Raw genomic sequence first — 15,609 nt, 5'->3', positions numbered from 1 at the left:
ATAGTTTTTTTTCTATAGTTGAAACATCTGTAAGCTTTACTTTTTAATGAATAACTAAGAAACATACCTTCATCACTCCTTGGATCAAATTTACCAATATCATCATCTCTTCTAATGTAAAATTTTCTTCCAAATATCTTGAAGTACTTGACTGATGGTGAGTGACCAAACCATAATTCATAGGGAGTTTTGTCCATACCTTTCCTAATCTACACTTTGTTTAGTGTGTATATCATTGTATTGATTGCTTCTCTTCAAAAGGTCTTCGGTACATCATTCTCAAATAACATAGCTCTTGCTACTTCATCAATTGATTTGTTTCTTCTTTTAGAAATCCCATTCTACTTAGGTGTATGAGGTGAGGATAGTTGTCTCCTAATCCCATGTTCTTCACAATAGATATTAATTCTCCAAAGGTAAATTCTCCTCCTCTATCTGATCTTAAGCTTTTGATCTTAACTCTAGATTCATTTTCAACCTTGTTCTTAAATATCCTCTATTCCTCAAATGCTTCTAATTTTTCTTTAAGAAAAGTTACCCACATCATTCTAGTGAAATCATCAACAAAAATCATAAACTACCTTTCTCCATAGAATCCTCTTATTCTTGCAGGATCACTCAAATTTGTATGTACCAATTCCAGCTTTTGTGTAGTACAAAACTACTTGCTAGGAAATGAGACTCATTTATGCTTAGCCAAAATGCATTCCTTACAAATAGTATCAGTGGGCTTAGAGATTTTGGGCTAATCTCTCACAGCAAGTGTGTTACTAGCCTTCACATGTTATCAAAGTTAATGTGACAAAATCTTTTGTGCCATAACCAACTGTTGTCAATCCTTGCTACTAAGCATGTTATTTCAGTGGAGTTTAACTAAAATACATTAACTCTAATTTTTGTGCCAATACCAAGTAGTTTTCCTTCCTTGTTCTTGATAATGCATGTATAATTACCAAATTGTAGTTGATAGCCTTTGTCCATAAGTTGTCCAACACTCAACAAGTTATGCTTAAGTTCATCAACAAAATAAACACCACCAGTATATATTTTACCATCAAGTGTTATAGATCCAATTCTTGTAATATGATAGGCCACATTATTCCCTACTCTAAAAATGCCTCCATCATAGCTTCTGAATTTGACAAACTTACTCATATCACCAGTCATGTGATGTGAACAACCACTATCAATGATCCAATCTTTCTTTTCAACTTGTGAAATCAGCCTAACTTTCTTCTATGATTTCTCTATCAAGATCATCCTCTTTTATAGCTACAAATCCTAATTCATCTTCACTTTTTCTTTGATTAGATTCTTCTTCATCTTCTTCTTCATTAGCATATAAAAAATTTCTAGATCTTCTAGATTTCAATCTACCCTTAACCTTCCTTTCTCTTTTAGGACACTTAGATGCATAATGACCATATTCATTACAAGTCCAACATTTAAAGATATTCTTACCATCTTTTTCTCTTTCCACAAGAAGAGCCACTCCTTCTTGGATCTTTTCTTCAATGGATTTGTTGCTACTAACAATGTCTCCTATCTTTTTGTGCTCCTTGCTAAACCAGGTTTGATGTTTAATGCACTAAATGTTGTCTCAACTTTTTCCAATTCTCCAGATTATTTCAAATCAAATTCTGAAGCTTCCATTCTACCAAGAAATGTCTCTTTGGTGAAATTAGTAGTGTAAGGTATCATTAGTTGAATCATTTGTGCTACTAATTTGAAAGGTGGTGTCATACTTTTCAAGATCTTCCATATCACTTCATCATTAAATTTCTTTCCATCAAGAGATGTGATTCCTACAACAATCTCAAATATTCTTCCAACATAGCTTCTCACATATTCATCTTGCATCATTCTAGCATCTTGAAATGTGCAATACAAATTTTGCAAACTAACTCTTTGTGCATTTGTATCACCTTCATAATTAGCTTCTAAAGTTTTCCAAATTTCATGAGATGTTTTAAGTAGTTTTACCTGACTATACTCACTTTTAGGTAATGTTGATAGTATTTCTTCTCTTGCCCTTATGTTGCACATAAATACTTATCTCTATTCTTCAATGTAGGTTTCAAGATTGTCTTCTTCTACAATGTTTTTGGATGTCTTGGTCACAAGCCAATATCCTAGACCCATGCACAAGAGATGAGTCTTCATTTTATCCTTCCAGCTATCATAGTTTGTGCCATTGAATCTAGGACTTTCCTTTCTCAACATATTCACCATAGATCTCCCAAAGTTGTTTAAACTTTCTTTCAAGGATCTAATGCTCTGATACAAATTGTTAGAAGTAATAGTTCACCAATATAACTGAGAGGGGGGGTGAATCAATTATGTATCAATCTTAAACAACTCATACTTTATCAACCAAAGTAAACAACAATCATAAAGAAATGTGCATACACACATACACCGGATATGTTGACTAGGGAAACACTTGATCAGAGGGAAAACCCCAGTGGGAGTGATGCCCATAGAATAATATACTAATCTAAATATTCCTTGTTAGAGGATAGTCCCTATTAAGAGTTTGTTACAATGCTTAGTACAAAGAGTCCCTATTAGGAGACTTTGGTCCCTGTTAGGAGATTCCAACCATGTTAGGAGTTGAAAAAGGTAGTTGAACCCATTGTCCAAACAGCTTTAGGATTAGATCAATGAACCCACTATCCAATTTGATCTCGGTACTATTTCTTTCAAAATAATAGATGTGGAACAATATATTTTCTCTTCCTCTGTCTAGTATGTCAAACTCCTTCACCTTCAGATCATGAAAATAGATCTAGAACTCATTAGTAACCCTTAAGGTCACTTACACACATTATCAAATTACTCTACTCTTCTACTTCACAATTTGCAAGTCTTCTCTGCTTCTCGATCACAATTACAATCTCTAGAACTTGGAAAATACCTTTCCTTTATACCATACTCAATTATTAATCATTAGAGTTTGCTTCATACACTTAACATTCATTTGAGTTGGCTCCATATTTAATTAAATGAAATACACATTTAATTAATGTTGTCGAATCACAGTTGTTTCCAAACTTTCACATGTGTGACTTATGTACCTACGCACTTGATGATGTCATCAGTTGTTAGTGTACTCCCTCTAGTTCATTGTGCAACCCTTTATTCCAAACACAATGTGTTATATTGATCATTCAACAAAGATTGTTTTCTCAATGCTCTATTTCCCTACAGATATCTGTAAATTATTAATATCTTTCGTATGTTGTAAATTCAAGTTCTACACACTTGACCACATGTCAAATACATGTTGTAGTATATGTTATTAACTGTGCATGGGCAGATACACAATGTGATGCCCTAAATATATAGATGTTAATCTACTGCTTTGTCAGTCTTACTATGTTGTCATCAATGACAAACAAAGTCGTATCATTGTTCTGCAATATTTTCTCATAGCATCAGCATTCATGCTAACAGAGGTATCTTTGGTGTGCAATTTCATGATTTGATGTTGATGGTTTGTTGACATTTCATAATTTTAAGAGTTGCAAAAGAGCATTAATTTCATTAATTGATAGGTAGAAGAGGTTGTGTCAAGGAAAATTCCATTCGTCAATTGTTATCTCAATGTGATATTAATTGAGGATAGCTTGAGCACAAAGTTGTATCACCTTTCAGGCTAACTTATTAAAATGATTGAATTTGAGTATTTCTATCTAAAAAACAATTTTGTTCAAACATATGATCTAGATCTAAGTTATATATGTTTTCATACTTTTCTAATTGGAAATGTCTATTAAATACATGTTTTATATTGGTTCATGTCCAACTACTAAAAAAATAAAATTATTTCAAAAATAGACATTGCAATAACTCTTACTCTTTTTAATGATTTTTTTTAATAGCATATAAACACCATTTTATAGAGCTCAAAGTTAAGAATATTATCGTATAGAGTTTATAGTGTTTTACTTAGATATAGTATATTGTAATTAAAAAATACTACAAGTATGCATTTTAACACTCAAGAATAGGTTGATTTTGAGAGAGAGAAAAAAAACTAAATCATACATAAAAAATTAAAAAATAATATGACATTGTAGAGGAGAGAGTTTGTTTTGAAATGCATAATTTTTCTTTTGGTTAGAATAGATTTGTTTTGAAAAATGTGGTGGGAGATGAAAACTATCGATTTCAGGTGAGTTGGAATTTGAATCTTTATAAAAGAGAAAATATAGCTCAAAAGCCAATTTTTGTTTTTGATTAATCTAGATAACTATGTCATCTATAACATAATTTGAGATCAAAGGGAAAAAGGTTTATTTCCATATAGTTTTGTGGTGGGAACAAGACCCATCATTTTCAACATTTTTTAGCAACTAAAAAATCATCCTTAAAAATTAGGAAAATATACAAATTCTTGTTCTAAATAATCATTAAAAATAATAATCCTAGATTTTGTCCATTTCTACACATTTCATTAGTTTACATCATTTTTAAATTCAGAATAATAATACCAATTTTATGTCATTTAATTTGAGTAGTTATACTTTTTTCCTTTACTAAAGGGTTTCACAAGTTTGTGCTTTTACCCAGTCATTTAATGCATTATGCCTTGACCATGGATATAAATACTTTAGGTAGGTTTATTCTTTTCATAGAAAAACATTCTTGTGCAATTTCGTACATTTATTTTGCAGGACATGAGATATGGGTTTACTAGTGCAATCACACAATGATAATGAAGTACCTCACCTAGTTATGCAACTCGGGTTTACACCAATTGAGGAAGACCAATTTGATGTCATCAATAGTATGTATGTAGCTGCATGGGATTTGTGGACAATGTATGCCTGGTACCAAAGTAACTACCATGAGATTTTGATGGAAGAAGAAAAAGGGGAGGCTTTAAATAATTCGCATCGAAGTACCAGATGAAGAAATAGTTGAGCGCTTGGAAGAAATCATTAATATGATTAAAAATTGTGATTCTCTTTTATTTTCTCTTTTTGACTATAATTAATCTATAACAAGTTGTAATTAGTTAGAATGAACATGCATGAAGCTATTTTGCACATTTTTGTGTTCTCTAAGAAAGGGTACCAAGGCCTCGTATAGGATATAGGATTAAAATGAAAATAGAAAGAAAGATAGCAAAAATAAATATTGTGGATATATGCATGTATGTATAGTAGAAGTTAGATACTCCATTTTTTAATCAATAAAATTTATCGTGTTCTTTTCCAAAAGATAGGGAATTGGTTGTTGATTTTTCTGGACTTGAATCTTTTTTGGATTAACACTATTTGAGTAACAAAATTAGGGAAAACTTATTCGAAAAACAAAACCCATATGCTTATGTATTTTTTGCATAATTTCTCTTCATCTTGAAGTTAAATTCAATTATTCAAGGTTTGTTAAAATCTTTCAATATGTATGTTCATTAGTTGATGGTGGCATGCTTGTCTCCAAAACATAAGATTTTCTTAGTAATTGTCAAAGTTGACTCTCTTCTCCAATTTGAAAGGCATTGGTCTCACTATGGTTTGAAAATTAAGAATGGATTTTTGGAAGGCAAATAATCAATATTATCTTGCTTTCATTTGTTGCAGTATATAGCTACATCTTGTTTAAAATTTCTCCCCCTTTTTTGCAAACATTCGTTATTGCAATCAATTTCTCCTTAAGGACTTTTTCCAACTCCAGAGCATTGCTAAGTCTACAACCACAATCATCATTTCATTACAAGTAAAGGTACAAAAACCTAGGTCTTGTAGAGCCCAAAGTGTGGAGATTTAACAAAGTTGAGATTCAGTCTTCTTCATTGGCTAAAATTGTGTTGAGTTTCCCAACATCAAGTTGGCAAGCTCATAGGAAGTCAACCAAAAATTTTATGCATCATCAAGGGGAATGAGGAGATAATAAGGTTTTTAGATAGATTCTATCAAACCTTAGCAAAAATTCCACAAATTGATGAGCCTAACCAAGTATAGCTAACTTGTTGTCAACCTTTATTGTAGTGTTGTATCGCGAGGTTAGATTCTATCTTAAAAAGAATAATGTGTGTGACTTTGAATTTTCTAAACAAAAGGTTATCAAAATTGAAGATGCTCTATTATTATTGGGGTTGATTAAACAAAATAAAGTTACCGAATCCTCCAATAATGAATGTACAAATTGTTGTTACCTTGAATCAAAGGTTCCAAAACTTTTATATCATGCATCTGAAAGGTCAAGTCTAACAAATTTTAGTCAAGAGAATTCACAAGCTAATAGAATTAATAATTTGAATGACCACTTCAAAAAAATCAAAACATTTAATCTTGTTTCAAATGATGATAGTGACTGTATATGAGCAATGTTAGTATGCTAATAGAAACCAAATTTAAATAAAGCTTCTACATACTAAACAAAATTCATAAACTTCAAGATAGACTAAGATGAGCTCTCAATTGAAAATATGAGCCATTAAGGGGCTCTCTCAATGAGAAGCTCTCTTGTTGAGTGGCTTTATCTAAATGGATAGGATGTATGCTCAATATGCTTCCAAAGGCTTCAATGGATGATTATGGATTTTTGGTGTGGATAGATGGCTTTAGTATGGATTTGGCTCTCAAAATAGCATTATAACTTTACTTCATGGATTGTGTTGTTTTGCAAAGGGGAAGGATCCAATTTATAGGCAAGAGGCTTGAGGGATTGAGGGCTAAGATGCAAGGATGGGAAAAAGCTTATGGAGGGCTCAGATTGCATGAGAAGAGAGCACATGGATTGTGCTTCCTTACAGCCAATCAAAGAGTGACACATGTCACATGGTGAGAGGATGGAGGAAAGGGGAAGGATGATTCAACAAAGGAGGCTCAAGGGATAAAATCTTCATAAAGACCCTCATAATGACTTGTAAGAGCAATAAAAGGGCTTGGAAGAGTCATTTATGGCCTAGTGGGCTTCATAAAGTTTTATGGTTGAGATATTTTGAGGGTGATGAGAGCAATTTCGACTTGGACTTGATTAGGAAGGTTTTAAGCTTGTTTAGGCTTGTGCAAATGATTAGAGGATGGATTAGGATGGTTTAGGATTAGCTTAGGGATAGGCAAGTGGATGGCATTTAATGAGGGTGGGTGAAGGAGGAGATATTTGTTAACTTTGGCTTGGGTTAGTAAGTTTTAACCCATGTTTAGGGAATGTGACAAGGTTAGGAGGGGATTAGGATTAGGTTTAAAGACATCTTCTAGAAGAGTCTAGACTTTGGATGAGGATAAAGACTTTCTAGAATAGTCTAGAATTTCCTAGGATGAGGATGAAGACTTTCTAGAAGAGTCTAGAACTTCTTAGGATGAGGATAAAGACTTTCTAGAAGAGTCTAGAACTTCTTAGGATGAGGATAAATTAGATTTTTAGGAAATAAATAAAATTTTATTAATTTCAAGGGTTTGGGTTGAGGAGATATTTATTAAAACTTTTTTAATAAACATGAGGATTAATATTTAATCTTAATTAAATATTTTGAGTTGGGATTAGGGGTAGGAAATGATGGGATTAGCCTTTAATTAAAATTAAAGAAGGATTAGAAGATTTTGGAAGAGGTTAGTGGTCTTAAGGAAATTGGCCAAGTTTTGGGCAAAAAATAAATTTTTTATTTATTTTGGGTTTTTTGGTCAATTTATTAATTAAATAATTAATAAATAAGGAAATAATGTTTAAATAAGATTTAAATATTTTTGGGAGGGATTCCTTAATTAAATATTTTTAATTAAGATAAAGGGATTTAATGGCATAAAAATAAACTAATTAATTAATTAATTAATGATGATGTCATCAAGAATTTTTCAAAAAATAAAAATACTTTATTTTCTAAAGGTTTTTAGGTGTCTACAGTGACAGCTCAAGAGGTGAAGAGGAAGACAAGTACTTTTCTCCATTGATCTCAACATCCATACTTTTTGATGTCATGAATGGTAAGAAAGGAGAAAAATCAATTGAAGTAACCATTGATGAAGAAAAAACATATTTCAAGTGGAAATGAACAGCTGGAAGATGGCACAACCATGGATGGAAAATCTAGATATTTTCCACCTCTTTTCAATCCACTTTTCTCAGTAGAAAACCTCGGTGAAGCCTTTGAAATTATAGATAACCCTCTCTTTGAATTACATGTTAATGAAGATGTAGAAGGATTATAAAAATGTGGCCTTCAAACTAATTTTGTAGGAGACTATAGTACTGAAACAATATGTTTTGAACAAGATGAGGAAGGAAATGTGTATATTGAACCTAAGGCTTGGGGTAGCTATGAACCTATGGCATAAGCACTTGCTTTTTTCCCACTGGAGGTAGTTTTCATGATATAATGGAAGTGGATCCTTATATACAAACCATAGGTAATTATTTTTCATCATCTAGGTAATATGCTATTATCGAGACATCTAAAATAGATCAACAAGTTGAAGTGATTGCTGAGGAAAAAGGTGATTTGTACCAAGTTTCACAAGCTAGAGCAATTAAAGATGAAAATTGACTGCCTCTTTCTTAAGGGTAATTCCACATTTGAGAAAGTTAGTAATACTTGTGGAATTTCAGATTTTGGTTGAGATGAAGTTGATCTAGATCAAGCTACACTAGCATATTATCTACAAATGGTTGGCTCAGGTTTATGTGAAATCAAATGTGGAGTTGCAGTAAACCATAAACTGAGAACATGCATGGTAGAAATGGGATTATGGATAAAGACATTATTCACCAAGGCTTCTTTCATGTAGTGATCCTTTGGTGGGTCCTCATACTAAGCCTAATTAAATGAATGCATCATGAAGCAACACATCTTTCTTGTAGTGGCAAACACTTCTCTCAACCCATGAATGGTTTCATGTGATCTACCTTCTAGCCCATCTCATAAGGTAGTTTTTCTTGCATACACATATTTCTAAATATGTTTTTTCCTTGGTAAGTTTTCTTGTGCATAGGTTAGTTTGCTTGGTTTCAGTTATGGTTTTTTACTTTAGTGGTTCTCTTGTTTTTCCCTACAACTCTCCGCCCACTTTGTAAGAAAACTCCCTGTATTCCCTTCCTCTATGACTTTATTGCCCAATGTTTAGGCACTCATATTTTCTAGTAGAGATTTTTGAGTTCTCTATTTTTTAATTGAAAATAGTCCCACTATAGAGCTAATGTTAGTCCTCATGAGGGCACCCCATTTAAAATTTTGAAATTTGGATCCCATCCATGTCAATCTAGGTTGGTAGACAAACATTTGAGATGTCATGCATGTGTCAATAACATTATTAAACTAAGTTTATTTGGTAAAATGATTCAAGATAGTTTAGCTAATATAATAGTTCTAAAGGTTTACCCAATTCAAAGGTTAGGATCCAAGTTCAAAATTAAGATTCACTAGTGACTACATTAAAAGAATTTATCAAGGCTCTGCATGGCCTATTCAAATATTTCATGAGCTCACTGGAATGCAGGTTCAAAGGTATGACTTAAGTTATCCAAGTCCTCTATTTTAGTTGGTTCAAATTAGTTCATATGGTTTAGAGTGGTTTAGAAGCAATAGACTCCAACAATTCAGAGTTCAGTAATGCAGATTTCAAGATTCGGAAAGGTTCAATTGGTACAATCAAGTTCAAAATGGTTCAAAATAGTTCAATACCGCTCAAAATTGTTCCAAAAATTTTTATATTGGTTTAGCGAAGTTTAATGTGAGTTAGATAGATTCCAAACAATTTAATATAGTACATGCAGGTACCAAGATGTAGTACCTACCCCTAGTTTTCTCTTTTTAATATTGTCAAATTCTTTTAGGCCATTTTTTATGCTTACATGATTTGATTTAGTGGTACTTGGTTACCTAATTTGGTCAATGATATTTACATATTTGGATTGTTATATTTTGGTGATTGATCAGGGAAGTATTGTGCATACTCCATAATTCCTTGATGGGGTTTGGGGCCAGGCTAGAGCTTGAGCAAGGGTTTGGAGGTAGCAGCCCCCAATAGCTAGGGCCATCAGGTCATGGCTATCCAAGGGTTTGGGGGCGGAGCCCCTGAGAAAACAATTTGGGGCCCTATTTTATCAAGATTTTGGGCTGACATGTAATTATTAGTTATAACCCTAAAGTGGTAAAAATACTTGTATAAAAGGGCTTAGGGTTAGGGATTGTTTCAATGTGGTGATGTGAAAATTGGTTCTTGTAGTGGTATTGAGCTATAAGGGATTACAAATTGTAATCTAGTTGTAATCACTAGATCATAATAATATTGGATTTGTTATTTGGTGGACATAGCCCAGGGATTGGGTGAACAATGTTAAATCTTGGTGTCTTGTGTTATTTTCTGTGTGATTTATTATTTTTTGATATTGTTTATATTTGTATGTAATTGTTATTTATGTCTGTGGTTTAATCCTGTCAGGGATTATATATTTGATGAGCTACTTTATTATTGGATGTTTAATGTGTTCATGATTATTCTTTTGATGATGATGCTTTTCATACTTCATATCGTTATTTTAGTTGCTTTCATGGTGATAGTTATATGGATGATTTATATAAGGTTTTATGGTTACTTACCCTGTGCTTACATGTGTATGGTGTACATGTATGTTTTACTTTATGTATGACATTTCTAATGTGGTTGAGGGAGGGTGTTGTAGTCACCTGCTAGTTGGGATCTACATGATGTACCACTCCTTATCATTGCCTATTTAGTTTAGATATATATCAATATGTACATGTTCAACTTTTATGCAGATTATAGGTATCGAGAATCAACTTCCCTGAATTGCCAAGATGAGTGTGCCCTATCACAATATCTCAATGGTAAAAGAGAGGAGAGAGTTCCCAAGTCCAAATCCTAGACTTAGGCCTAATTGTCCTAGAATAAAGGACAAGTACCAAAGTTCTTAAACTTTTCAAATTCATCAAAGTGACATGAATTCGAGATTTTAACCTTTGAGTTTGATTCGTACTATGTCTTTTAGATGAGTTTTCTTATTGAGTTTGTGGGTATGTTGTGATTTTCAAGTATAATTAAATCAACCAAAGAAATTATTAAATTATTTAGTTAAACAAAAAATTTATAAAGAAAAATCAATTTTATTATATTTAATTAATTGAGAAATTAATTAAATGGAAGAAATAAATTTAAATATTTAATTAAAAGACTAAATTTGGTTCAATTAGCCCCGAAAATGGCAAGATTTTTAGAAGTTGTGAATCAAGCGAATAAGTTAGCATTTCCCAAATTCGTAAATCATTCCTTTTCTAGAAAATACTGACATCAACAATTAGTGGAAATTAAATTTTGACCTAATAAGGGTTTAGCCTTTTTCCAGTCAACATATACATAACAAGAAGACAAGCTGAAAGGAAAATAGGTGATCCCCTATATTCCAATTAGTAACAGGTTTGCAGCTTTAAAATAAGATCATTCAAAATCAAACACATTTAGTGCATTGGTTAAATAGCATGAAGCCAGGGACAGGAAGATAATAAAGTTAAAAAAAGATCCATGCAAACATAACAATGGGTGACAAGTTGTAATTTCAAATAGGAATTGAAGAAGAAACACATTGCAACAAAAAAAGAGGCCAATAATGGAAGAAAATAAAAATCACCAGAAACAATCCACCCAAATTATCGAACCAATAGAGTAAGAAAAGTGAATGGAAAAATTGGTAACTTTTCCAATAAAAGCAGACAAAAATTGCAAGCAAGCAATATATAAACTTGCCAAAAATTTTGAAGCTAATTGTATTCCACTAGGGTAGAAATAGCAGCAAGCAAACTCAAAAAAAGTAGTTAGGGTTTTTGAGAAAAATCAAAAAATATATATACCACCACATAAAAAGGAGAATGTTATCTCAAATTAAAGTTGCCAACACATAAAAGCAGTATCATACCCCTGCCACCAGACAAGGTAAAGGTAACTAATTGCTATAATTGTTTAGATATATTGATCATTAGTGATAGGTACACAGAAGAAAAATTGAAGGAATATTTAGAGCTAAGAGTATATGTTTACTAGAATGGACCAAACAAGCATTTATCAAAATTGACAAAGAAATTAGAGAAGATCTACAAACAACAGGTAAGTATAAGTACTTCCTCAAAATTATTAATTTATCTTCATTGCAAAACTAAAGAAATTAGAAATAAAATATTTTTGATATCAAAATGCTATTATAAAGGGCATGCAGCTAAATTTAAAAATTGGATATCTAATTGGAATGAAAAAAAAGAGCATATAATACCAACTTGGCATGAATGTAATAATCTTTCAGTAGAAATTAAACATTTATATACATTATTCAAAATAGGTAAATCAATTGGTAACTTATAGGTACAAACTCAAAATATGACAAAACCAGTAATGTTATATTTCTAATAGATGAGGAACCAAATCAAAAAATGAGTAGGAGGAAAAAGATTATAGCAATAGATCCATTTATGAGATTGAATATAAGAAATATGAAGGGAAAATTAAAGGCATTATTTTAAAAAATCTAGAAATTGATCATAATATGTCAATCATAGAGGAATCCTTTAGAAGTATTAAAATAAAGATGAGGGACAGAAGATTAAAGCAATAAATGAGGGAAAAAATAAGAAGATAGAAAAATTAGATGAAAGGAAAAATTTTGAGAAAAGCACACAAATAGAAAATACGCCTATATTTAAAAAGAGTAAAGAACAAAGTCAACTGGAATGCTCAAAAATATTAGATCAAAGAATTGAAAGTATACACAAGCAAATGACAATAGTAGCAATGTTGAAAGAGTGCAATATTTGTCACAAGGAGAATGATAACTTGAAAGAAACAGAAAGAGGCATTAAAGAATGGTATAAAATGACACATGAGATTAAATTATTATAGGTGGACATTGAAGATCAGGCTATGTTAGGAGAATAATTTCATTAGGAACATGAGGTAAGACAACAACTTATAGATCAAAGAAAAGAGAAGGAGAATTATATTACTAAGATAGAAATTGGGGTCAATATGGACAATAAGATGGTAAACATATTAGATACAAACTATTTTGAGGAAGATACTAAGCAAATAAATTGGGATGGTGAAGAGATGGTGATTAATAAGGATATGAACCAACAAGCAGAATTGGCAATGGAAAACATAGAAGAAGAAATTTTAAAGAAGAGTGTACAGAAGATCAAGAAGAAGAAAATATAGTTCCACCAGCAGATTCAGAACAATGGAGTAATATAACAATTAGAAAATAGTTTAAAAAGAAAAGTTATAAATTTTGGCAAACATCTATAGATGGGAAAGATATATTTGGAATTAAATCTACATAGGTTAAGGATAAAATAGAGGGATATAGTATCCCTTCAGAAGTTGAAGCTTTCCTAAAAGAGTCTGAAATGAAGAATCAGGAAGATTGTATCATAGAGACTGAACTTATTGAAGTATCATAGAACTCGGAGGAATTCAGGGTACTAAAAGAGACCCCAAAAATATTGGAAAAGGAAAATTTAGAAAAAGATACAGATATAGATGTAGAAGAAAATGAAATAATATAATAGATATTAGAAGATTTAATAAATGAGGAAGTAGATAAAGAAGGAATTATAAAAGAAAACAATAGCCATATAAGTATAGATGATTTGTGTATTTCAATTAATCAGGAAGGATTTAGAACTCCAAAATGTGGTAAATCTAAACTGAAAAGAGGGAGAAAACCATTTAAGGAATTAAGAGAAGTAGATGATCAAGCCAAGGAACCAAAAAAGATATTTGAGGTTCTTAAATTTGGGAAGGACAAGTGCCTTTCTGAAGAGAAATTAGGATCATAACATGGAATACTAGGGGCTTGAATGCTCCTAGTAAACAAAGAGTGTTAAAATGTAACCTAACACTCTTTGAGTCAGATATAATTATGATACAAGAAACTAAGCTTAATACAGAAGAAGGGAGAAAACTAAGAAAAAGACTAGGTTGATGGAATGCAAAATTGAAGGAATTAGATGGAGCATCAGGTGGAATCAAAATCATTTGAAACACCAAAATAGTAAACATTAAAATTATAGTATCAAATAGCAACTGGATGGGGAGTGTGGTTTCAAGTAATAAGCATTATCTCCAATTCATTCTCATTAATTTTTATCCAATACAAACCGCAAACAAATGGAAAGTTTGGGATGAAATATCTACCTTTATGGAGTTATGTATTGAGACTAACATGATCATAGGTAGTGACTTCAATGCCATACATGACCTCATAGAAAAATTTGGAGGTTCTCAAATTTTATCAAGAAACATAGTAGAATTCAGAGAATGGGTTAGAGTTAATAAATTGATAGAAATACCAACTAGCAACAAAGTATTCACATGGAATAATAGAAGAAAAGACTTCAGTTATATTATAGAAAAATTGGACAGATTATTTTTCAAAGGAGAATTAGTAGAATTGGACCTCACAATCACTACCTCCATTCAGCCTATTGTAGGATCATATCATTATCCTATCAAAATTGAAATAGTAGAACCTATAAAACCTAATAGGAACCCCTTCAAATATGAAAAGATGTGGTTCTTAGATAAAACATTCATGGAAAACCTTAAACAATGGTGGGATGAAGTCAAGTTTATAAGATCAAAAATGTATTGTTTTGTATCAAAACTTAAAATGCTCAAAGAAAACATACAAAAATTGAATAAAACACATTTCAATAATATATTCCAAGACAAATTGAATAACAAAGAAGATCTTAAAAAACTAAAAATAAAATTATTAAAAATGGTATGGACAATGAAAAATTCATTAAAGAAAAAGAACTATTAATCATACAAGAAGGCATTTTAGCAAAAGAAGAAGTCTTTTGGAGACAAAAGTCAAGGGAAAAATGGCTAGTGAAGAAGATAGAAATACAAAATTCTTTCATAGCAGTACGATACACAGTAGAGCTCTTAAAACTATTACTCAAATTAAAGATAATAATGGTAGTATTATCAATAATCCAGCAGAAATTGCTCAAACCTTCGTTGCATACTATGAGAATCTATTAAAAAATTATTACTCGTCCAATTTAACCAAACAAAAAATTATGTTTAATATTATTACCTAAAGTTATCACAGAATTTGACAACATGGAGCTCAATAAACCTTTTACAAAAGAAGAAATCAAATTTGCCCTTTTTAAGCTCAGCCCAGATAAATCTATAGGACCTGATGGTTTCCAAGCTTTTTTCTCCCAAAAATGCTAGAAAATCAAGGGGAAGAATTATGGAAAGCAATAGAAGCAACTAGAAATGGGGGATCAATCTTAACTAAAATTAATCATACTTTTTTAGCATTAATACCAAAAAAAGTTGTAGTAGTGTCACCGTCAAATTTTTGCCCCATTACATTGTGTAATACAATATATAAAATTTATTCAAAAGCAATAGCAAATAGGATCAAAACTTTGCTTCCAAAAATTATTTCAAAAGAACAAACTGGGTTTATACTTGGTAGATCAATACTTGATGGAATATCCATCATTCAGGAAACTATACATGCAACAGTTAAAAACAAAGAAGCCTATATGTTTATGAAGTTGGATATACAAAAAGCATATGATGTAGTAGATTGGAGGTTTTTATGTAACTGCCTAGAAAAGTTTGGATTTTC

This window comes from Cupressus sempervirens, chromosome 5 (genome assembly GCF_028749045.1).
Source record: "Cupressus sempervirens isolate cs-2001-9-10 chromosome 5, ASM2874904v1, whole genome shotgun sequence".
Taxonomy (NCBI): domain Eukaryota; kingdom Viridiplantae; phylum Streptophyta; class Pinopsida; order Cupressales; family Cupressaceae; genus Cupressus; species Cupressus sempervirens.
Note: the sequence above shows the minus strand (reverse complement) of the source record.